The 26769-nt window shown below is 37.3% G+C and overlaps 2 pseudogenes; both read right to left on the bottom strand.

Annotated features, from left to right (window-relative positions):
- Gm12467 overlaps positions 1-25499 on the bottom strand; it is an 81422-nt pseudogene extending 55923 nt beyond the window's left edge.
- On the bottom strand, positions 25639-26345 carry Gm12466 (predicted gene 12466; annotated as a pseudogene).

Raw genomic sequence — 26769 nt, 5'->3', positions numbered from 1 at the left:
TTTTTTATTTTAGTTTTTCTATTCTATTTTATTTTACTGGGAACACAGGTCAGTCAGAATTATTATTTTTTTTTATTTAGAATTTATCTTCCTATTTTCCCAGGACATTTTACTATAGACTGCAGTATTCTCTATTCTAGAATCCAGGAAGAATTTTGTTATAATATATGGTATAAATTGTCATTCTTTTTGTTTCATTTAATTTTTTTATATAGATCATATATTGAAGATCAGGAAGTAAACTCAGTAGAGAGCCAGTTTGTTAACAGAGGCAAAATCCATCTACAAGTTTCATATTCATAACAGTAGAATCTGTAGTTAACTTTTCATTGTAGGAATGTTGTGCTAAATGAGCCTTTATAAAGCAACCAAGAGAATCTTAAACTACATACATTCCCTGTATATGTTATTGATGCTAGGAGCTTTTCTAAGAAAGCAAGACAAACAGATATATGTAAAGTGGAACCAGTCCATGATGTGGGTTTAAGTATTCAACCAGGGCATAAGGTGAAGCCATGATAGGACAGAAAGAAGATGTGATATGTGATTCTGTGTCATGAGTCCTATGAACAAGGGGCAGAGTCAAATTCATGTTAGGGAGATATCTCCTTTCAAAGACTTTAGGTCTAAGTGGAGTAGGCATTGTGTGTGTTATTATCACTTTGATAGCAACAGAGGTGACTCTGGTGATAACTAATGACTAATGACCTGGAGCTGAGGCCAGAAACTCAGTATTCCCAGACCAATCACAGAGAGGTCACTCTGTAACATCTCAGCAGAGACGCTGCACAGCAACAGCTTAGGTCAAGGAGTTTCCGCAGGATACTCTTACAGGTACCTGAAATTTTGAACACCTTTAGAAGCTCATTCATCAGCCAAGACAGACATGAACTATATCCAGACACAACTTGTCAGGAAAAGAGCTATTAATATTTCTTGGAGGCATCTAACACTTATACGAGTTAGGCTTTAGCCTGTAGGTATGTATATATCAATCCTCATGTTGGGGGAGATAAGCCTTAACTATCATTGAAAGGAGGTAAAAACTTAGAATCTAGGACACAAAGATAAACAATGACTAGTTTACTTCCAGATTGTTATAAATAGTCTCTCCTTATTATTTATAATTTCTGGATGTAGGAAAGTCATTTGCCACAGTTAAAAAATGTTTGTTACACTTAAAAAGTAGACTGTGATCAGAGGACATACTTACATTAATAGTTTAATGAAAATTAAATTATCCTTAAAATAGCTATTATCAAGTTTTATAGACAAAGCCAAGTTTCATGGTAGATGAAATGTTTTTCATTGATTTGAATCCAAGTTCTTTTCTAAAACACATGTTTACTTCTATGGAGGTTGTCTTCTGCAATACTCAACAACACCTAGAATTGTAATGATAGTTAGGCAAGCTAATCTTGAACAAGGATCCTACCTTGTTTTGTATGGAGACCCCAAAGGAAGCTTGATTCTTTGACCACTACAAACTTAGCCAGTGATCACATACACCACTGTAGGACATATTGGATTTCATAATGATCAAAAATAAGCTATATGAAGTAACTGTTATGTTTATGACGCAGCTTTTTTTCTCCTAGATGAAAAAGCAGCCACAGTTGTGTTTTCTTAAATCCTTAGAATAGCTTCTGCTATTGTTTTTCACAACACCAATAGGCCTTCATCTGGCACTAACACTTAGCAGACCATAGCAGTACCTCTTCTGTGTTCTGCTTAATGTCTAAACATTAACATTTTATGAATGAATGCAAACAGATAGCAAGTGCCAAGGCAGGCCCCAGTTGCTGTTGTTCAGCAGTGTGAGCTCTGCATCGGTTTTCTGAGCTCTGAGAACACATCTTCCATCTGGCAGCTGGCTTCATTTTCAGATTTTTTTTTTAAACTCTCTGAATAAAGAAAGCCCACGGGCAAAGTCATTTTTTTACCCTTTTTTTATTGAGGCCAAGTTGAATAGCCTATCAAAATCTTCTAAAGAAGTGTTCCTGTTCAGTTTTCTTGAACTCCAGCTAAAACATGCATGAATATTTGCATATTACTCATTCGTTTAATCAATGAAATCTATAAAAGAAAATCCTTATTGAGGCTTTTTTCTGTAATCACTTTTAATGTATGATTTCTCATTGAGGGCATGGCCACTTTCTGCTTTTTCTGCACTTATAGCCTAGGGACCACTGATTCAACTAGAGTCTTGCTGTCTGTCGCCTTTATCATTCAACCAGACCTGGATCTTCTTTGCTCTTAGAAGACTTAGTCTATAGGCATGCCACATGAGCTCTAAGTCTACTTGTTTTAGTGTTTCAGTGTCTCCTCTCCTTAGTCACACACATTGATTCACTTACAAATGAATTTCTGCTTTAGAATTCTCATTTACATAAAAACTACTCTACTCTTTTATGTTATTTATTTCAGTCTACCTCATTCAAGAAAACTTTTTGCAGAAGAAAAGTCCTCTGTAAGTACCTGTTAAAGTGGCTCCTTTCAAAGGAAGCAGCTTACAAAAGAATGAGATTGGCTTACTGATGGTAAGATTGTATTGTGTGTAGAAGCCATATGCTGATCTCATTCTGCTTTTTAAATCATTTATTACCGAGTTAGTAATACAATTACACAATTCACCCCTTCCCTTTTCTTCCTCTAAATGCTCTTTAACAAAAATCTCTTCTTGCTTTCTTTCAAATTTATGCCCTTTTTGCATAATTGTTGTTATATACATATATGTGCATGTATATACATATATATTCCTAAATACAACCTGCTTTGTCTGTTCTATGTTCTCAGGTCTGTTCATTTGGTAGACTATTGGAGACCAGTTGGAGACAATTCCTCCCACTCCCAGCATCCCTTGGTTGCCTGGAATTCTTTGTGCAGAGTTAAGGCTTCATTGGCATTCTCCTGTTCACTTTAGCATGTTTACTGCAATTGGTAATTAATAATACATTTAAAAATAATTAATAATATCATAATTAATAATATTATCTGCAGCACATACCCCTCTACCCTGCATCTCAGTTTCCAAAATTTGAAACAAAGAAGATGGGCTTCTGTTCAGAAGTCACAGAAAAATATTATCTCTTTAGTATTTCATTCCAAAGTAACCAGAGGGTGGCATCTGGTAAGAGGACTGTGTGTTTTCATAACTCCTGAACTCTGATTCACAATGGAAATGCATCACAGAGAAAGACCATGCTGCTGAGTCAGACCAGCTGAACTCACTTGCTTGATGACTGGATTGAACTAAATTCTGTGTTTGTTACATCATTCCTAAAATGTCCTTAAGTTCAAAGCAATTTGACAACTCACAGTCTTTAGTAAGAAAAATAGAAAGTCAGAGGAGCAACTGTTGTCGTCTATGAGTTCGATATGTGGGCTTTGTAAGGAACCTTATTTTCATACATTCAACACTGTAATTAACAAGGAGTCTCTGGGCTTTGTATATGATGCTACTTTTAAGCTTCTATTTAGCATGTCACTCAAAATTCCAGCTGGCAGATGAAGAAAATCTACAAGTAAATATCCCCCTCTATTGAGCAAACGAAACACTCTTCATGGTACATAGGAAGCAAAAACCTGGGATTGATACATCTCGGAAGCATTATAAATTGAAGAAGTAAATAAGGCATTGGTCTGGGAGTTAAAACATTTGAAAAAGAAGAAGCACCATAACATATTGCAAATATTTTCATCCTTAACAGGATGTTAAGTAAGTTTACAGAAGTGTTAGAAAAAAGATTTTGATTAAAGGTTGAATCAATGTGGGTTCATATACTATTACAAATCCCATTTTAATTGAAGTGTTACTTTTCCTATCATAAATATGTTACAGGTCAGTAATTTTTTTCTTATAGGAGGTAAAAGGAGTATTAAAATTATGGTGAAAATAACTCATTCTTTATCTCAATGAATATGAAGACAGAATTTTTCTGTTAAGTTTCTTTTATAGGTATACATGTAGGTATATTTTTAAAAGTTGGTATAATATGGAAATATGGTTTAGGTTTAGGTAGTTTTATTTAACTACATACTATTAGTACTTTCCTATAATGTTCAATAATTCTTGAAACAAAGGAAAGAGATGATATTGTGGGTTTTTAAATACGGTTATGCTGATTGATAAACATTTTTTATGGGTTTAGTGCAACCATATCAAGGAGTATAGGTTCTGCAATGGGCAAGGCTCATACCTCTTCATTAGCTTTTATTATCTCATTGAGTCTATACAATAAACGTGTAAAATATGCATTCTTGTTTTCCATATTTGAGGGCAAGAGAAACAAGATACCCAAAAGTTAAATATGTTAACAGCTGTACAAACATTTGACTCACTCATCTCTAAGTAGATTTGCCAGTGGCATACCTGCCAGAAAACCCACTGGTGGCACTTGCTTACAGGGAGTCTTTATTATAGAATTTGTTTCAGTCAGTGTATATCAATTTGTTTAAAATTGTTAAGGAAAACAAAAAAGAATGTGTAAATACTTAGATTGTGTCCATTATACTATGCAAGTATCTATGTGAGAAATTGTTTTTTTTTTCCATAAGTAACCTGGCTGAATACTACTTTTAGAACAAAATAGGACACAGGGAACTGAGTTAGCCACCTCAAGCGTCCTTCTTACAATCATTTGAATAACTGAATTTGTTATGTCTGTATTAAATGAGATCTTTGCCACACTTGAGTCTGACAAAACTATTTTGTGTGTGTGTGTGTAATATCAGATTTGTATTAAGACTTTTGATACTTTAGGTCTGTTGGGAGACAATTTTCCAAGCCTCATGTTTAATGAATATTTTATAAACCAATTCTTGTAATGCTTTTATTTCAAATAAGTTTTCATAGGTTGCACAGCAAATAATCTTCCAAAATAGAGACACTTTATAGAACCCCAGAACAATGGCCAACAACATTCAGTGTCTACCTTAAAATAATTAGAATCAAGCTCTCTTTCTTAGTTTTTAACTTTACATATGAATATATCCTGTATTCTTTCATTCTGAAAATTATGGCTTGACAACCTGCCACAAGAAACTAAAGATACAGTGGCCATAGTAATTTCACATCTTACAATAATCTTCAAATATGTTGTACATTGATAGTTTAGCATGCAAGCATGTTAAAATTAGAATATGCTACCCTTCTTGGCAAAAGCAAATTTCTTTGTGGAAAAGTCTTGTCAATTTATAGTATCATCACTCTCCTCTCATTATACCAGTGACTACTGGAGGCAATGTGGCCAACTTTGTTAATTCATATTTAGCAAACATTATATGTTTTAATATTTTTCTTTTGACAGTTACTAAAGAAGCATTGTTTAGGGCTATGACTGCCTCCAAATAGACGTTCAACTCCCATAATAGTCGGACATATTTAATGTTTATCTCTATTTCTCCAAACCTAGGTTAGTGTCCAGCACCATTAGCCAGCCAAACAATGCACCTAATGTAGGAGAAAATGTGTAGCTTTTGAATTGTGTCTTAGTAGTTTTGCTTTTGTCGGATCAATGTAAGCTAGAGTTGTGTGGGAACAGGGAACTTCAGTTTTTTTGTTTTTTTTAAATACTTCCGTTAGATTGGCCCTACAGGGCAATTTTTGATTATAGCTTATAGAGGCCTTATCCCACTGTGGGTGATGCCAACCCTGGACAGGTGGTCCTGGAGTGTATAAAAAGAGAAAACTGGGGGAGCTATGGAAAAGAAAACAGTGAGAATCATTTCTCCACAGTCTGTACTTCAGTTCCTACCTTTGGGTTCTTGCTCTGGGATATGTATGCCAAATAGAGCCCCCTCCCCAAGTTAGCTTTAGTAAACATTTTATCACAACAATAAAAACAAAGAAATACATGGTACCACACCTTCTTTATTTGGCTCCGACCTTTCATTTTCTAGATTTTCTCTTCCTTTGTGATTTGATTTATTTGAGGATACCTTCCAAATTTGATCTTTTGAAAGCTGTTTTCCATTACCTCGATCCTCTTTATACAACTTTCTTTGACTATCAGTTGTACTATCAGTCACCTTGCTTTTTACTGTAAAAAAAGGGAAACTGGATCATTTTCAAGTGCATCCTGATATCGTCAATAAAAGTTACCTAGGGGTTTTTCATAAAACCTAATAGACATCAGTCTTAACTCAGAAATTCTCTTCTACTGCATCTGTCTCTTCTACTAACTTTGCTGCCTTTTGTGGATTCTTTTGGATCACTTTAATTTCTTAGCCTTTACATGAACAAATTTTATTTATATAAATAAATAAACTGTTTATTTCTTTCAACCTAAAATAGTTATTTTTTCATATTCAGTGGTTGCAGTGATTCATTTTAATTTCTTATTTCTATATATCAGATTTGATTGTTTTAAATCTTATAACAAAAACTAAATATTACAAATTCTTTTAAAATTGCATACATATTCATATATCTATATTTTTAACATACACATATACATACTTTATAATGAATTTGGGGCAATAAATTAGCCACTATAAATTAAGAGTTTTAAAAAGTAACAGTGTTTGAAATACAGGTTAAAAAAAATCCCTACCGTTTTGTTCATTTAAACATTATTTCCAAAAGTACAGTTTTCAGAATGCTTAAACCCCAACATTAAGGGAAGTAAATATTTTAAAAGTAATGTTTAGAGGGATCTTAGTTAACATTGAAAACAAATATGTGAATATCTTTAATGAAAAGGTATGCTTTATAGAAGCTACCTTGAAATGATATCAGCGGTCATATTAGGAACATAAAGCTATTTTGATTTCTAAACACATACTAACATATTTTTAAGGCGATTTACTTCTCTGTGAATTGAAATAATAAACGTTGTCTGTCTCGTGAAGTATTTTTCCTGAGATTTTTGTCTTGTAACACCTCACTTGGTGAGGATAATTGTGCTCATCTCCCGCAGCATCACTTACAAATTCAGATAAATCAACTAGGAGGAGTTTTCTCTGGTCTTTCTTGGCAGTTAAGATTTAAGTGGGCCCTGGGAAATAGTCAAAACTAAAGTCCTGAGGTAAGATCTCTAGCACTCATGTAAAACTCTAGACAGAGAAGTGTGCTTCTGACATCCCAATTCCAAAGAGGTATAGACAAGTGGGATTCTGTGGCTCGCTAGTGAGTCAGTCCAACCAAATTAGTGAGATCCAGGTCACTCAAAGCCTTTGTCTCCAAGGACATGCATGGTATGTACTCACTAATAAGTGGATGTTAGCCAAAAAACAAAACAAACAAACAAAAATCACAAAAAACAAACAAACAAACAACCCAAAAACCAAAAACAAAACAAAGCAAAATCCCCCAAAAAACAAAACACACAGTATATCCAAGATACAGTCCACAGAACTCAAAAAGGTCAACAAGCTGAAGTGCCCAAGTGAGGACTCCTCAGTCCCACTTGGGAGGGAGGGAGAAGAAAGAAATCACATGTGGGGAGGGAGGGAACTGTGAGGGAAAGTGGACTGGGGGGAGGAGGGAGAAATGGGGGAAGAGGAGAACCTGATCTGGTATTGGGTGAGGGAAAAGGACTGAAGCCCCAAGGGCTAGCAGAAAGAATGAAAACAGGCAATCTGGGAAGATAGAAGATTGGGGGAGGGGGGAGGTCCAGAATGCACCAGAGACCTGGGAGGTGAGAGACTCTCAGGAATCAAAGGGAGAGACCTTAGATGAAATGCCAGACAGTAGGGAGAGGGAACTTATAGAGCCCACCTCCAGAAAAAAGACAGGGCATCAAATGAGGAAGAGGGGTGTCATCCCACAGTCACAACTGTGACCCATAATTGTTCCTGACTGAAAGAATTACAGGGATGGAAAAAAGGGACCTAGTATGACTGCACTCTGGAAGTCCCAATAAGCATCTGAAAGTGTCAGGTGCAGATATTTCCACCCAACCAATTGTCAGAAGCAGCTGACTCCTGTTGAATTAGGGAAGGCTGAAAGAAGCTGAGGAGAAGGGTGACCCTGTAGGAGGATCAGCAGTCTCAAATAATCTGGACCCCTGAGATCTCTCAAACATTGGACCACCAAACAGGCAGCATATACTAGCTGATATGAGGCCCCCAACATACATTCAGCAGAAGATTGTGGGGTCTGTGTTCATTCAGAGATGATGCACCTGACCCTCAAGAAACTGGAGGCCCCAGAGAGTTTAGAGGTCAGGTGGGGTTGGGAGTGGGGACATCCATGTGGAGACTGGTGGGTGGGGAGGAGGTGTGGGATGTGGAACAGTCAAAAGGTGGATGGGATGGGGAATAAAATATAGAGTGTAAATAAATAAATAAAACTTAAAAATAAAAAAAGAAGAAATAAGTAAGAAATACATAAATAAAAAAGGGAAAAAAAATCCTCTGTCTCAAAAAACAAGGTGGGAAGTGACTGAAGGATTGCTTGACATTGATGTCCGGCCTCCACATGCATGTGCGTGTGTTCTTGCATACACACAAGTCTGTCTCCACACGCATGCTCTCCTGCACACAAATGCATACCTTCATATCCATGTGCTCCTGCACATACTTGTACATGCACTTCCCGTGACATGGATATTTACATATACCATGATCCTACAGTACACAAAGGTAATGTAAAACACTAATCTCAAAGTATATGCATTCTGTGTATAAGAGTACCTCGTTAGACATCATGTATGTGAATGGAGAACACGACATAAATTTTATTTTAATATAAAGGAAAACGATTTATAGTTTCTTTGCATACTACTTATCACCGTGAGGTGTGTACATATGTATGTATATGCATATATATGTCTTCAAAAGTAAACAAATGACAAAACAATGCTCAAACAAACAAAACAATAGGACCCAGATGTAGCTGTCTCTTGTGAGACTATGCCGGGGCCTAGCAAACACAGAAGTGGATGCTCACAGTCAGCTAATGGATGGATCATAGGGCTCCCAATGGAGGAGCTAGAGAAAGTAGCCAAGGAGCTAAAGGGATCTGCAACCCTATAGGTGGAACAACATTATGAACTAACCAGTACCCCGGAGCTCTTGACTCTAGCTGCATATATATCAAAAGATGGCCTAGTCGGCCATCACTGGAAAGAGAGGCCCATTGGACTTGCAAACTTTATATGCCCCAGTACAGGGGAACACCAGGGCCAAAAAGGGGGAGTGGGTGGGCAGGGGAGTGGGGGTGGGTGAATATGGGGGACTTTTGGTATAGCATTGGAAATGTAAATGAGTTAAATACCTAATAAAAAATGGAAAAAAAAAAGAAGAGCAATATAATTTTTAAGTTTTAAAAAAGTTACCTTACATATGTTTTCCATCTTGGTGTTTCTGAGTTGTATATAGTAAAGGTTTTGATGAATCAATAATTGTGAAGGTGGGGAATGGGAAGGATGTCTGGACACTGGAAAGAAAAACTGGAGAATCATGAGACTGCTCCATATATCATAAGTAGAACATGATGTTGCTCAGTTGTCTGTACAATGCCCAAGAGTGATTCCTAATGTGAAGTGAGTCCTCTGGGAGGTAGTAATGTGTCCTTTGAGGTTCATCAATTAGATTAATTGCTGCCCTTGGGATGCTGATATTAAAGGATGCTGTGGATATGGATGTGGATAGACACAGATGAGCCCTCCACACTTTCTGCTCAAGTTTGTTGTGAATGTGAAACTACTCTGGCAGTCAAAATATTCTAAAATCAAAATTTGTTTCAGCTTTTCTGAACATGCTGTGGCTTTTCACTTTGGGTATAATAATGGTGTTTTTATTTATATATTTAACCATAATTTACTTCTATTAAAATATAAACATAAAATTGACTCAATACTAAAGTAGCAGGTGTTTTTGTTTCTGCTTATTACTAATATGTAGCCATCTGCAAATGGTTTCTTTTACAGCTTATGTGCAGTATGAACTACAATTTTCATCTTATGTTTTGCTGCTTGAGATAGTATTGCAATTAGTTATCTACAATTTATCTATGCAATGATCATTGTTCATGGCTGTGCAACATTCATACATTAATGCTTTATAATTTAGCAAAACCCTTTCTTCTCATTGAGCATGCATCTTTTGTTGAGAAGATGGCACTGACCACTCTGTGGGGATGTATTTTCTAGCTTTTGTTGAAGTCTTCTGGGAAAACTTCAGTCCAAACCATTGTTGCAAGCCATGAAAACACCTTGCCTTTAGTATGAGATACTCCAATCCTTTTAGAAGTATCTTATTAATTTGTCCTGATATAAACTAAGTATCCATGATTTTTTATTTATTTATGATATTTTTGTTTGATGAGCCTACATCTAATGACTAGTTTCTACCTGTTCAGAAATGTTTTGAATTTACTTATTCATTTTATGATAAATTTGGTTTCAATAATAACATTTACATACAAAAGTCAATATTCCAATATTTCACAGTGGTTATACTGTATTTATCTATATGTGAACATCATAACTATTTGAGACCAGCTAATTAATGACTGACAAGATAGCACCTTGCATGTAAACATATGTAGTTTTGAAAGTTTAAAAATAGTTTTATTTTTGAAGTCATCTAAAACTTGCCTTGGTAATTCTGTTAAAATAATTGATTGGCTTAGCAGAACTATTAACATTACACACTTCAGCACAATCTCAATTCTTTATGGCAAATTATCACTTCAGAAGTGTGAGTGTAACATCATATGTGATGAAGAAGGGTAGTAGCAGGCCTTTGAGATTTCTTAATCACAGATGTTATGCGTTCATTGTTCCGTTGTAGACGTGGCTCTGAGAATATAGATTGAGCTGAGTGGCTTTGCAATACAGGATAGATTTAGTATTTAAAGTTCAGTCAAATACCAAAAGGCCCAGAGGTTTTCTTCTGCACTAAAATAGCAAATCCCATTACTTTGAAATCGAGAAGAGAGTGGAACACCTTATCATCTTTTCCACTTAATTCCTTATGTGTTCACAGGCATTGCTATGGACAGCACCATCTCTCACACTGAGCTGACATGGTAGTTGAATCTACAGTCAACTCTTGACTATGTTCAATCATGTGGCACTGATAGCACTCTGTTGGTCTAAGCAGATTCATTTCTACCAATTTGAGGGTGATTTTTAAATGTACCCTGCAAACAAATATTCATAAAATTTAACATGAACTACACCTTCTAAAAGTACATGAATTTTATAATGAACTTATTAGGGGATTATTTTCATTGCTCAAGAATATTGTTGTTTGTCTTAAAGGAACAGAAAAAAATTGTTGGTCCAGAAAATGTTGTTTAGACTAAACAGCATCAATTTTCTATCTCCGTGCTGCTTTGAGTTTGGTGAGCAGAACTGACCTTAAGTTTTCTTTTCCTTAGTTTTCCTGGTATCTGCAGTGAATACATGTGGGGCGAATAAATATTTGAAACTGCTCACCATGTTTTCTCAGAAATTAGCCCTTTGCATGGATAATTAATAATTGTGAATATAAAACCTTATCAAGGTAAATTAACAACATACTTTTCTGTCCCAATTAATATTTTTATTTTATTAACATATATGTAAGAGCAAGCCTAGAATTAAAAGTTAAAATGTTGACTTAGAGTTAAAATAAATTTTTAATTTCATGCATCAAGTCACACAACTGTACCTGTATTATCTGGTACTGCAAGTTAGAAACAGTAACAATGATAACTTCAGGGCAACATTTCCTGTTTGCTTAGTCTTTGACTATATAATTGGACAATAGGATTCAATTATTAAAACAATAGGTGAAAACTGTTTAAACATTAAGTACCTACATATTAAATTATATCTAAAACAACACTGTGTTTTTATACATTTTTCCTTTTCAAGTCACTATTGATTCACTCCAGTGATTTTCCACTCCCGTGAAACCACTGAATGGAATTTGTATTTAAAAAACTCATTCTCATTTTGTGTGTGTGTCTCTCATTCTTTGTTTCTTATACACATATTTCATATACTTAAATATGGTGGTAGTTATTTCATGATATAGGGTTTAGGTATTAATAAAATCTCCCTTTTTGACTCTTTCTTAAATACTAGTGAGGAGACAATTTTGCTCTGGGAAGTACTAAAGTTAGCAATCAGAGCAGTTATAATATATCAGTGGCAATAATTTAAAAGCTTCTGCCCCCAGCATATCAATATATTGCCACATGACATTCATATTTGTAGTCATGAGCTATCTGAGTCTCGGCATGTTAGAGCATGGATGAGCTTTGCGCTTCATGACAGTGAGTACTTAATGCATTGACTGACACTTAATAGACGAGATGGGAGACTTGGAAATATAGAAAATTGAAGATAAAGTTAATACCCAAGGCATACTGTAGAATTTACAGATAATTGCAGAAAGTTTGAGATTAAATTGACTCTAGTTGATTATGAAATTTAGCTATTATTGATACTACATATCAATAGCAGCAATAAGCTAAAATCCTTCCCAGTTTTTTTGAAGAATGAATTATTTTGGGATATTACACAAAATTCTGTTATAAATGTTTATTCAATATATATTTCATAATCTGATGAGAGTATTCTCAATAGTAACTGATGAATACATGTTGTGATAGCAAGTATAGATTACTTTATACATTTCCTTCAAAATGAAGTAAGAGCCACTTGAAACCAAACCAAACCAAACCAAACCAAACCAAACAAAACAAAAAACAAAAACAAAAAACAAAAAACAAAAAACAAAAAAAAATCCAAAACCACCACTACCACCAACAACAAAAAACCGGATTTCTGAGTTCGAAGCCAGCCTGGTCTACAGAGTGAGTTCCAGGACAGCCAGGGCTATACAGAGAAACCCTGTCTCGAAACAAAACAAAACAAAACCAAACAAACAAACAAATAAAGAGCCACTTGAAGGCATTGTATTGTATTATATACCTATAATCCTAGTACTTGGAAGGTGGAGGCAGAAAAATCATACATGAGTTTAAGGCCAGCCTGAGCTTCATAGTGAGTTCTAGGTCAGCATGAACTGCATAAGACCCCATCTTAGACAAAACAAAATGAACTTTAAATAAAGTATGAATTATTTTGTAACTCTTGAGATGTGATGAGTATTCAAGTCTGGCAAAGGAAGAAACAGAAAGAACAAAAGAAAGGAGGTCTAAGAATAATCACATTTAGTCCCTATGTGATGGTTTGTATATCCTTGGACCAGGGAGTGGCACCATCTGAAGGTGTGGCCTTGTTGATATAGGTGTGACCTGGTTGGAATGGGTGTGTCACTGTGGGTGTGGGTATAAGATCCTCACCCTAGTTGCCTGGAAGTCAGTCTTCCACTAGCAGCCTTTGGATGAAGACACAGAACTCTCAGCTCCTCCTGCACCATGCCTGCCTGGATACTGCCATGCTCCCACCTTGATGATAATGGACTGAACCTCTGAACCTGTAAGCTAGCCCCAATTAAATGTTGTTTTATAAGACTTGCCTTGGTCACGGTGTCTGTTCACAGCAGTAAAACCCTAACTAAGGCACCCTATATTATGGATGATTTAGAAGAATTCTGTCAGAGTACCTATTATAATCTACAGTTGTTCATAATCATGATTCTAACTGGAAAAAAGTGAATACGAGATTAAACATATCTGGGACAGGAAATGCATTGAAAGGACAACTCTTTAGACACACAATGTTTTCTCAAAGGACTCATATGTAATGTGGACTCCACTTGCAACTTTCTTTTGTCACTTGACTCTTGAGGGCATATTTGGAAATTATAGGTTATGTCATTCATGGCTATTCATAATGGTTCACTGTCAAAATATTTTATTTCTGCTCTTGTATCATGAGAAAAGGCATGCGCGCATGCGAGAGAGAGAGAGAGAGAGAGAGAGAGAGAGAGAGAGAGAGAGAGAGAGAGAGAGAGAGAATTTAAACCATAGAAAATACTTGTTTTCTTTTAGTTCAACTGTACATCTCAAAGCTCTTTCATTGTGTAGACAGAGGTAAAAGGAGGTAGAACAAGGCTATGCAGAAATTTTAGTAGTAAATTTTGGTGGCGGGTGAATTTTGGAGCTAGTGAATCTCCCGTTAGATTCTTTCATATAGCCATCCACAATCCTTGGGTAAGTTTTTACATGCTGCCAACACTTTGCATAGGTAAAATAAATAAAATCGTGGCTTCTTGAAATCTAGGATTTATCACACACTCTTATTCAAAGAATTCTGCTGTATTGACTTTGTGAAAAACTCAACTAAGATTGTAAACTATGCCCTGAGGAAAATGTCAGATCAAGTCTGCTGCTGGGTAGAGCCTCTCAGAGGTTAGTTATGCTAGCTAGGCTCCTGTCATAAAAACATCATTAATAGTGTCAGGGACTGATGCTTGTATGAGTTTCAAGTTGGGCTGGTTATTGGTTGATCTTTCTTTTAGTCTCTGCTAAATCACTGCATTTCTTTTAGACAGGACAAATTTTGGGTTGAAAGTTTTGTGGATGGGTTGATATCCCTACCCTCCCACTGTGGGTACTGCCTGTCTGCAGGAGGTGGCATCTTCAGCTTCCATGTCCTCCCTATTAGGTAACTTGGATAAGGTCACTCAATCTGTACTTACAGATTTCCATTCATTCCCTGATCCTCTGGGCCACTCTTCTCTCTTTCCCAATACCTGATCCTGCTTCCCCATTCCCTATTCCTCACTTCCCCCTATTCCCTCCCTCCCTCTGCCTCCTATGATTGTTTTGTGTGGTCCAAATATCCTCACATTGACCTTCCTTCTTGATTATATTCTGGGTCTACCATTGTATTCAGTCCCTTATGGCTAACATCTACTTATCAATGAATATATACCATAGCTTTCCTTTTGAGTTTGAATTACCTAACTGAGCATGATGTTTTCTAGTTCTATTCATGTGCCTGCAAAATTCATGATGTCTTTGTTTTCAATAGCTGAATAATATTCCATTGTGTAAATAAACCACATTTTCTGTATCCATTTTTTGATTGAGGGACATCTGAGTTGCTTCCATTTTCTGGGTATTATGAGTAAGGCTACTATGAATGTAGTGGAGCACATTTCCTTTGGTATGTTTGAGCATCATTTGAGTATACCTTTCCTACTTTCTTTTCCAATAGGTTTATTGTATCCAGTTTTATGTTGAGTTCCTTGATCCACTTGGACTCGAGTTTTTTCTTTTTTTTTTTTTTTTTTTTTGGCAGGGTGATAAATATGGATCTATTTTGCATTCTTCTACATGCAGATATCCAGTTGGACTAGCATCATTTGTTGAACATGCTTTCTTCTCTCCATTTTATTATTTTTGCCTTCTATGTGGAAAACCAAGTGTCCATAGCTGTATATGTTTATTTCTGGGTCTTTATTTAGGAATAGCTGGGTCTTCAGATAGAATTAGTTCCAATTTTCTTAGAAACCTCCAGATTTACTTCCATAGGGGTTGTACAAGTTTGCACACCACCAGCAATGGAGAAGTGTTCCTCTTTCTTCACATCCTTTGTAACATGTGCTGTTCCTTGGGTTTTTGATCTCAGCCATTCTGTTTGGTGTAAGGTAGAATCTCAAGGTCATTTTGGATTGCATTTCCCTGATGACTAAGGATTTTGAACATTGCTCAGCCATTTGAGATTCCTCTCATGAGAATTTGGTTTAGTTATCTTCCCCATCTTTTAATTGGGTTGTTTGTTTTTTTTTTTGGAGTTTAACTTGTCAAATTCTTTATATATTTTGGATATTGGCCTTCTGTCAATTGTAGAATTAGTGAAGATATTTGTTCATTGCATAGGCTGTTATTTTGTCCTGTTGACAGTGTCCTTTGCCTTACAGAATCTTTTCAGTTTCAAAACATCCTATTTTTCATTTGTTGATCTTAAAACCTGAGTCATTGGTGTTCTGTTCAGGAAATTGTCTCCTGTACCAATGTGTTCAAGGCTCTTTCCCATTTTCTCTTCCATTAGGTTTATTGTATCCAGTTTTATGTTGAGTTCCTTAATCCACTTGGACTTGAGTTTTGTGCAGGGTAATAAATATGGATCTATTTGCATTCTTCTACATGTAGACATCCAGTTGGACCAGCACCATTTGTTGAATATACTTTCTTTTTTTCCATTGTATTTTTTCTTTTTTTCCATTTTCTACATGGTTTTGGTACCATGTAGAAAATCAAATGCCCATAGCTGTGTGGGTTTATTTTTGGATCTTTGGTTTGACTGCATTGATCAATGTGTCTGTTTCTGTACCAATACCATGCATATTTTAAAATCAATTTTGATCTACAGTACAGTGTTAGGTCTGGGATGGTGATTCCTCCAGAAGTTCTTTTAGTGTTCAGGATTATTTTGGCTATCCTTTTTTTTTATTTTCTTGTGGGTTTTGTTGTTGTTGTTGTTGTTGTTGTTTTGTTTTGTTTTTTTTCATACGAAGTAGAGAATTGCTCTTTCAAGGTCTGTAAGAATTGTGTTAGAATTTTGATGGAGATTGAATTAAATCTGTAGACTGCTTTTGGTAAGATGGCCAATTTCACTATATTAATCCTACTGATCCATGGCATGGAAGATGTTTCCATCTTCTGATATCTTCTTCAGTTTCTTTCTTCAGGGATTGTAGTTCTTTTTTTTTCTTCAATATTTTATTAGACATTTTCTTCATTTACATTTCAAATGCTATCCTGAAAGTCAGCTATACCCTCCCCCAGCGCCTTGCTCCCCTACCAACACACTCTCACTTCTTGGCCTTGGTGTTCCCCTGTACTGGGGCATATAAAGTTTGCAAGACCAAGGGTCCTTTCTTCCCAATGATGGCTGACTAGGCCATCTTCTGCTATATATGCAGCTAGAGACATGAGCTCTGGGGGTACTGGTTAATTCATATTGTTGTTTCGCCTGTAGGGTTGCAGAGCCCTTTAGCTCCTTGGGTTTTTTCTCTAGCTCCTCCACTGGGGGCCCTGTGTTCCACCCAATAGATTGTGAGCATCCACTTCTGTATTTGCCAGTGCATAGCCTCACAAGAGACAGCTATATCAGGGTCCTGTCAGCAAAATCTTTCTGGCATATGCAATAGTGTTTGCATTTGGTGGCTGATTATGGGATAGATCCCCGAGTGGGGCAGTCTCTGGATAGTCCATCCTTTCGTCTCAGCTCCAAACTTTGTCTCTGTAACTCCTTCCATGGGTATTTTGTTCCCTAGTCTAAGGAGGAATGAAGTATTCACACGTTGATCTTCCTTCTTGATTTTCTTGTGTTTTGCAAATTGTATCTTGGGTATTCAAAGTTTCTAGGCTAATATCCACTTATCAGTGAGTGTATATCATGTGAGTTCTTTTATGATTGGGTTACCTCACTCAGGATGATATCTTCCAGATCATCATGGATTGTAGTTCTTGTCCTATATATCTTTTACTTGCTTGGTTAGAGCTAAACCTATATATTTTACATATTTTGTGGCTATTGAGAAGGGTGCTGTTTCACTAATTTCTTTCTCTGTTCATTTATGATTTCTGTATAAGAAGGCTACTGATTAATTTAAGTTAATTTTATATCCAGTCACTTTCCTGAAGTTGTTTTTCAGCACTAGGAGTTCTCTGGTAGAATTTTAGAGATTGCTTTCATATCCTAACATATCATCCACAAATAGTAACACTCTGACTTCTTATTTTCTAATTTTTATTCCTTTGATCTCATTTTGTTGTCTTATTGCTCTTGCTAGAACTTCACATACTATATTGAATAGATATGAAGAGAGTGGGGCAGTCTTGTCTTGACCCTGGTTTGAATGGAATTGCTTTAAAATTTTCTTCATTTAATTTTATGTTGGCTATTGGTTTGCTGTATATAATGCTTTTAATATGTGTAGATGTCTGCCTTGAATTCCTGATCCCGTTTTTTAACATGAAGGATATTTCAACATTTATTGATATGATCATGTGTTCTTTGTTTTTCTGTTTGTTTATATAGTATATTATGTTGATGGATATTCATATAATGAACCATCCTGAAGCCATGGGAGGAAGTGTATTTGATCATGGTGAAGGATGTTTTTGATGTGTTTTTGTATTCAGTTTGCAAGAATTTTATTGACTATTTTTGCATTAATGTTCATAAGTGAAATTTGTCTGAAGTTGTCTTGCTTAGTTTGTGTGGTTTAGGTATCACAGTAACTGTGGTCTCATAGATTGAACCCACTGTTGGTTTTATTGATTCTTCATATTGTTTTCTTTGTTTCTAATTGGTTGATTTGAGCCCTGAGTTTGGCTATTTCTTGTTGTCTACTCCTCTTGGGTATGTTTGCTTTTTTTCCTAGGGTTTTCTGGGGTGCTGTTAAGTTGCTAGTATGAGATCACTTTAATTTCTTTATGAAGGTACTTAGTACTATTAATTTCCCTCTTAACACTGCTTTCATTGTGCCCCATAAGTTTGGGTACGTTGTGCCTTCATTTTTATAGAAAGTCTTTAATTTCTTTTTTTACTTTTTCCCTGACCAAGTTATCAACTAGAGAGTTGTTCATTTTCCATGAGAATGTGGGCATTCTGTTGTTTCTGTTGTTGTTGAAGTCCAACCTTAGTCCATAGCAATCTGATAAAATAGAAGAGGTTATTTCAATCTTCTTGTATTTTTTGAGGCTTGTTTTGTGTTTGATTATATGGTCAATTTTGGAGAAAGTTGCATGATGTTCTGAGAAGAAGGTATATTCTTCTGTTTCGGGGGTAAAATGCTCTCTCTCTCTCTCTCTCTCTCTCTATATATATATATATATATATATATATATATATATATATATATATATATATGACATTTCTGTTAAATCGATTTGGTTCATATCTCCTGTTAGTTTCATTGTTCCTCTGTTTGGTTTTTGTTTTGATGACTTTCCTCTTGGTGGGAGTGGGGTGTTGAATTTCTTTACTCACTATTACTGTGTGGGTTTCCATGCGTGTTTTGAGTTTTAGTAAAGGTTTTGTTTTGTTTTGTTTTGTTTTTCCATCTGAAAGTGTTCCCTTGTATTTGAGGCATAGATGTTCAAAATTGAGACATCATCATGGTGGACTTTTCCATTGATGAGTGTGAAGTGTCCTTCCCCATCTCTTTTGATTACTTTTGGTTGAAAGTCTATTTTATTAAATATTAGAAAGGTTATTTCAGCTTGCTTCTTGGGGACATTTGCTTGGAAAATCTTTTTGTCCATCCCTCTACACTCTGATAGTGTCTATCTTTGTTTCTGAGGAGTATTTCTTATATGCAGCAGAATGGAGGATCTTGTTTACACATCTAATGTGTTAGCCCTTATCTTTTTATAGGTGAATTGAGCCTGTTGATGTTGAGAGATATCAATGACCAATGATTGTTAGTTCCTGTTGTTCTGATTTTGAATGTGTTACTGTGTGTGTGTGTGTATGTGTGTGTGTGTGTGTGTGAGAGAGAGAGAGAGAGAGAGAGAGAGAGAGAGAGATTCTCTTTTGGTTTTGCTGTGGGATGCCTAATTTCTTTTTTTTTTCCTTCCATTTTTTATTAGGTATTTAGCTCATTTACATTTCCAATGCTATACCAAAAGTCCCCCATACCCACCCACCCCCACTCCCCTACCCACCCACTCCCCCTTTTTGGCCCTGGCGTTCCCCTGTACTGGGGCATATAAAGTTTGCGTGTCCAATGGGCCTCTCTTTCCAGTGATGGCCGACTAGGCCATCTTTTGATACATATTCAGCTAGAGTCAAGAGCTCCGGGGTACTGGTTAGTTCATAATGTTGTTCCACCTATAGGGTTGGAGATCCCTTTAGCTCCTTGGCTACTTTCTCTAGCTCCTCCATTGGGAGCCCTGTGATCCATCCATTAGCTGACTGTGAGCATCCACTTCTGTGTTTGCTAGGCCCCGGCATAGTCTCACAAGAGACAGCTACATCTGTGTCCTTTCGATAAAATCTTGCTAGTATATGCAATGGTGTCAGCGTTTGGATGCTGATTATGGGGTGGATCCCTGGATATGGCAGTCTCTACATGGTCCATCCTTTCATCTCAGCTCCAAATGTTGTCTTTGTAACTCCTTCCATGGGTGTTTTGTTCCCAATTCTAAGGAGGGGCATAGTGTCCACACTTCAGTCTTCATTCTTCTTGAGTTTCATGTGTTTAGCAAATTGTATCTTATATCTTGGGTATCCTAGGTTTGGGGCTAATATCCACTTATCAGTGAGTAGATATTGTGTGAGTTCCTTTGTGAATGTGTTACCTCACTCAGGATGATGCCCTCCAGGTCCATCCATTTGGCTAGGAATTTCATAAATTCATTCTTTTTAATAGCTGAGTAGTACTCCATTGTGTAGATGTACCACATTTTCTGTATCCATTCCTCTGTTGAGGGGCATCTGGGTTCTTTCCAGTTTCTGGCTATTATAAATAAGGCTGCTATGAACATAGTGGAGCATGTGTCCTTCTTACCAGTTGGGGCATCTTCTGGATATATGCCCAGGAGAGGTATTGCTGGATCCTCCGGTAGTACTATGTCCAATTTTCTGAGGAACCACCAGACTGATTTCCAGAGTGGTTGTACAAGCCTGCAATCCCACCAACAATGGAGGAGTGTTCCTCTTTCTCCACATCCTCGCCAGCATCTGCTGTCACCTGAATTTTTGATCTTAGCCATTCTGACTGGTGTGAGGTGGAATCTCAGGGTTGTTTTAATTTGCATTTCCCTGATGATTAAGGATGTTGAACATTTTTTCAGGTGCTTCTCTGCCATTCGGTATTCCTCAGGTGAGAATTCTTTGTTCAGTTCTGAGCCCCATTTTTAATGGGATTATTTGATTTTCTGAAGTCCACCTTCTTGAGTTCTTTATATATGTTCGATATTAGTCCCCAATCTGATTTAGGATAGGTAAAGAACCTTTCCCAATCTGTTGGTGGTCTTTTTGTCTTATTGACGGTGTCCTTTGCCTTGCAGAAACTTTGGAGTTTCAATAGGTCCCATTTGTCAATTCTCGATCTTACAGCACAAGCCATTGCTGTTCTGTTCAGGAATTTTTCCCCTGTGCCCATATCTTCAAGGCTTTTCCCCACTTTCTCCTCTATAAGTTTCAGTGTCTCTGGTTTTATGTGAAGTTCCTTGATCCACTTAGATTTGACCTTAGTACAAGGAGATAAGTATGGATCGATTCGCATTCTTCTACACGATAACAACCAGTTGTGCCAGCACCAATTGTTGAAAATGCTGTTTTTCTTCCACTGGATGGTTTTAGCTCCCTTGTCGAAGATCAAGTGACCATAGGTGTGTGGGTTCATTTCTGGGTCTTCAATTCTATTCCATTGGTCTACTTGTCTGTCTCTATACCAGTACCATGCAGTTTTTATCACAATTGCTCTGTAGTAAAGCTTTAGGTCTGGCATGGTGATTCCTTTTATCCTTGAGAAGACTTTTTGCTATCCTAGGTTTTTTGTTATTCCAGACGAATTTGCAAATTGCTCCTTCCAATTCGTTGAAGAATTGAGTTGGAATTGGGTCACTTATATATACTATCATATCATCTGCAAAAAGTGATATTTTGACTTCCTCTTTTCCAATTTGTATCCCCTTGATCTCCTTTTGTTGTCGAATTGCTCTGGCTAATACTTCAAGTACTATGTTGAAAAGGTAGGGAGAAAGTGGGCAGCCTTGTCTAGTCCCTGATTTTAGTGGGATTGCTTCCAGCTTCTCTCCATTTACTTTGATGTTGGCTACTGGTTTGCTGTAGATTGCTTTTATCATGTTTAGGTATGGGCCTTGAATTCCTGATCTTTCCAAAACTTTTATCATGAATGGGTGTTGGATCTTGTCAAATGCTTTTTCTGCATCTAACGAGATGATCATGTGGTTTTTGTCTTTGATTTTGTTAATTAGGATTTTGTCCCTGTGCCCTTTAGTGAGTCTAGCTAAGGGTTTATCTATCTTGTTGATTTTCTCAAAGAACCAACTCCTCGTTTGGTTAATTCTTTGAATAGTTCTTCTTGTTTCCACTTGGTTGATTTCACCCCTGAGTTTGATTATTTCCTGCCGTCTACTCCTCTAGGGTGAATTTGCTTCCTTTTTTTCTAGGGCTTTTAGATGTGTTGTCAAGCTGCTAGTATGTGCTCTCTCCAGTTTCTTCTTGGAGGCACTCAGAGCTATGAGTTTCCCTCTTAGAAATGCTTTCATTGTGTCCCATAGGTTTGGGTACGTTGTGGCTTCATTTTCATTAAACTCTAAAAAGTCTTTAATTTCTTTCTTTATTCCTTCCTTGACCAAGGTATCATTGAGAAGAGTGTTATTCAGTTTCCACGTGAATGTTGGCTTTCCATTATTTATGTTGTTATTGAAGATCAGTCTTAGGCCATGGTGGTCTGATAGGATACATGGGACAATTTCAATATTTTTGTATCTGTTGAGGCCTGTTTTGTGACCAATTATATGGTGAATTTTGGAGAAGGTCCCGTGAGGTGCTGAGAAGAAAGTATATCCTTTTGTTTTAGGATAAAATGTTCTGTAGATATCTGTCAGGTCCATTTGTTTCATAACTTCTGTTAGTTTCACTGTGTCCCTGTTTAGTTTCTGTTTCCACGATCTGTCCATTGAAGAAAGTGGTGTGTTGAAGTCTCCCACTATTATTGTGTGAGGTGCATTGTGTGCTTTGAGCTTTACTAAAGTGTCTTTAATGAATGTGGCTGCCCTTGCATTTGGAGCGTAGATATTCAGAATTGAGAGTTCCTCTTGGAGGATTTTACCTTTGATGAGTATGAAGTGTCCCTCCTTGTCTTTTTTGATAACTTTGGGTTGGAAGTCGATTTTATCCGATATTAAAATGGCTACTCCAGCTTGTTTCTTCAGTCCATTTGCTTGGAAAATTGTTTTCCAGCCTTTCACTCTGAGGTAGTGTCTGTCTTTTTCCCTGAGATGGGTTTCCTGTAAGCAGCAGAATGTTGGGTCCTGTTTGTGTAGCCAGTCTGTTAGTCTATGTCTTTTTATTGAGGAATTGAGTCCATTGATATTAAGAGATATTAAGGAAAAGTAATTGTTGCTTCCTTTTATTTTTGTTGTTAGAGTTGGCATTCTGTTCTTGTGGCTGTCTTCTTTTTGGTTTGTTGAGTGATTACTTTCTTGCTTGTTCTAGGGCGTGATTTCCATCCTTTTATAGCTTCTTTTCTGTTATTATCCTTTGAAGGGCTGGATTCGTGGAAAGATATTGTGTGAATTTGGTTTTGTCGTGGAATACTTTGGTTTCTCCATCTATGGTAATTGAGAGTTTGGCCAGGTATAGTAGCCTGGGCTGGCATTTGTGTTCTCTTAGTGTCTGTATAACATCTGTCCAGGCTCTTCTGGCTTTCATAGTCTCTGGTGAAAAGTCTGATGTAATTTTGATAGGCCTTCCTTTATATGTTACTTGACCTTTCTCCCTTACTGCTTTTAATATTCTATCTTTATTTAGTGCATTTGTTGTTCTGATTATTATGTGTCGGGAGGAATTTCTTTTCTGGTCCAGTCTATTTGGAGTTCTGTAGGCTTCTTGTATGATCATGGGCATCTCTTTCTTTATGTTTGGGAAGTTTTCTTCTATTATTTTGTTGAAGATATTAGCTGGCCCTTTAAGTTGAAAATCTTCATTCTCATCAATTCCTATTATCCGTAGGTTTGGTCTTCTCATTGTGTCCTGGATTTCCTGGATGTTTTGAGTTAGGATCCTTTTGCATTTTGTATTTTCTTTGACTGTTGTGTCGATGTTCTCTATGGAATCTTCTGTACCTGAGATTCTTTCTTCCATTTCTTGTATTCTGTTGCTGATGCTCGCATCTATGGTTCCAGATCTCTTTCCTAGGGTTTCTATCTCCAGCGTTGCCTCGCTTTGGGTTTTCTTTATTGTGTCTACTTCCCTTTTTAGTTCTAGTATGGTTTTGTTCATTTCCATTACCTGTTTGGATGTGTTTTCCTGTTTTTCTTTAATGACTTCTACCTGTTTGGCTGTGTTTTCCTGCTTTTCTTTAAGGGCCTGTAACTCTTTAGCAGTGCTCTCCTGTAATTCTTTAAGTGACTTATGAAAGTCCTTCTTGATGTCCTCTATCATCATCATGAGAAATGTTTTTAAATCTGTGTCTAGATTTTCGGTTGTGTTGGGGTGCCCAGGACTAGGTGGGGTGGGAGTGCTGCGTTCTGATGATGGTGAGTGGTCTTGATTTCTGTTAGTAGGATTCTTACGTTTGCCTTTTGCCATCTGGTAATCTCTGAAGCTAGCTGTTTTAGTTATCACTGTTAAGAGCTTGTTCTTCAGGTGACTCTGTTAGCCTCTATAAGCAGACCTGGAGGGTAGCACTCTCCTTAGTTTCAGTGGGCAGAGTATTCTCTGCAGGCAAGCTCTCTTCTTGCAGGGAAGGTACCCAGATATCTGGTGTTCGAACCAGACTCCTGGCAGAAGTTGTGTTCCACTCACTAGAGGTCTTAGGATCCCGTGTGGAATCCTGTGTGGGCCCTTGCCCGTGTCAGGCGACTCCGCTTGCAAGGTAGCCTGGGGCTCGAGTGGAGCGGAAGGGGCTTGTGCCCCAGATCAGGCCCGGGTAGCCTGCTTCCCTATGTACCGCAGTCTCAGGTTCCGCATGATTGGATTGGGGCAGGCGCTGTGTTCCACTCACCAGAGGTCTTAGGATACTGTGGGGAGTCCTGTGTGGGCCCTTGCGGGTGTTGGACGAGACTCTGCTGGCAAGGTAGCCCGGGGCTCGAGTCAGGATGCCTAATTTCTTGTGTTTTCTTGGGTGTAGTTTGTATAGGATTTTTCCTTCTAGTATCTTCTGTATGGATAGATTAGTAGACAGATATTATCAACCATTTGTTTTTCTTTCTTATATAGTTTTTTTTTCAGAAAGATTAACCAAGTAGATAGTTTTGAGTTAAACTTCAATCTCTTTGTCATTCTAGTGAATAGGTTTCTTTTGATCTGTAACCCTAGATTTGCATAGTAATATATATATATATATATATATATATATATATATATATATATATATATATATATAAAATACATTTGGGCTTGGTGTTTAGTGTCTTATCACTTCCTCTCACAGCCATTTTCTCTAGTTTGTCTATACTGGGCCCAATTATTTTCTCATCTCTCAACTGAAGCTCTTCATGAATTACTTCTATATCCTGAGTAGAATCTAAACTTCCTTCAAAACGTGTGATATCATCACCTTTAAAAGCATGTGTTAAGTGAAAAACCCCCTCCCAGGCACTAATGTGGGATAAAAAGCATTCCCCATGCCCTGCCCATTATGAGCACCTTTCATATAGCCAACAAAAGCCTCTACATTAGGAAAGGAGCAATCTTGCTTCCTGGTTCGTGATATTGGCAGAGAAAGTCAAACCTCTCATCTGACACAGACGGTCTACTCTCAATAGGATCAATAGTGCAGGCTAGGATGTTTTCTCCTCAAGCCTAACTACTGCTTAATCCATCGAAGAAGGTGGCCTTCCCAACGTTTCACAATCTAACAATACCAATTTTCTGTGAGGTTCCAAGTCTTGGAGGTTGTTTAATTCCATCTCCTCCCTTTTTGGGGGGCATCATGCACAGGTTCCTGGCCTGCAAAGACCAGTGTTGCTGCTGGCTGCTGGAGTTGAGGAGAAAGGCAGAAAGAGTGCAGCCCTGGCCCTCTGCAGATCTGCACTTATTATTATTATTATTATTATTATTATTATTATTATTTTGCCTTATGGAAAATTTATTGCAACTCTCCAACAGCGCATTACTTTTTTTTTTTTTTCCAACGTTTTGCTCTGCAGCTTCCTTCGCCCTTTTTGCTTTGCTGCCAAAGAGCCAGGCATTGGCACGGGCCATTTGGAGACTGGCAAAAGCCTTAATGTTCTTCTTTTCTTCTGTGATAACTCTGGCCTTTTCCTTTTTGTACACATTCCGGATGGGCATCACAGGTCCTGTCAGCTTGGTGGCCAGCTTAAGTTCTTCAGCAGAACTGTCTCCCTTCTTCGAAGCAGAAGGCTTCCTGTGGAAAAGTATGAGCTTGGAGCGGTACTCTTTCAGGTGCTGCACGTTGGCCTGCAGTGATTCAGTGGATTTGTTTCGCTTCCTTGGGTCCACAGAGATGCCGATGGTGCAAGCCTTTTTCTCGTGGATACCAGCCACCCTGAATTCCTCCAGGATGAAGCCCCTGCTAGCCCGGATCTTGGTGTGGTATCTAACTGTAGGGCACCTCACAATGGGCCTGATGGGGCTGGACGCGTGTCGAGGGGTTTTGACTGCCCGGCCTTGCACCTGCAGATCTTGCGTGCCGGCTGGTTGAACCAAGTATCCACTCGCTGCTGCCAATTCTTGTGGAAGTGGGGCTTCAGGATCATGCCATTCCAGCTGGGCGCCATGGCTGCCTCCTATACAGGAGAACGGCCGAGCAGAAAGCCTATTTTATTATTTTAAAGTAACTTTATTTTTAGCTCCAAAAAACATGGAGATAATGGTGATGAGCTAGCTATTGTTATGTATGAAGCTTCCAATTATAAGGTACTAAAAATACCAACTGTTTATTTTCAGTTTTAAAGAAAATGTTTAAAGCAAATGTGTGTGTGTGTTTTGTTTGTTTGTTTGTTTTTAATAAATCTTGCATCTGGGGAGCACTTTTCATCAGGATGACACTGCACCAAAGCAAATTGTTATCATCTTTGCATCCCTTAATAACATTGAGGCCTAATGGTGCTAAAGATGGAGAGATTTGAGAGTTTATAGCCTCAGGTTGTTAGGTTGTTAGAAATGATGATGGCTACACTAGGATCTTAATATTTAGAAAAAAAAAGTGGTGTTACAGAAAAAGTAGAAAAGGATTTTT

This window comes from Mus musculus, chromosome 4, assembly GCF_000001635.26.
Source record: "Mus musculus strain C57BL/6J chromosome 4, GRCm38.p6 C57BL/6J".
Taxonomy (NCBI): Eukaryota; Metazoa; Chordata; class Mammalia; order Rodentia; family Muridae; genus Mus; species Mus musculus.
Note: the sequence above shows the minus strand (reverse complement) of the source record. Positions and strands in the feature narration are given on the sequence as shown.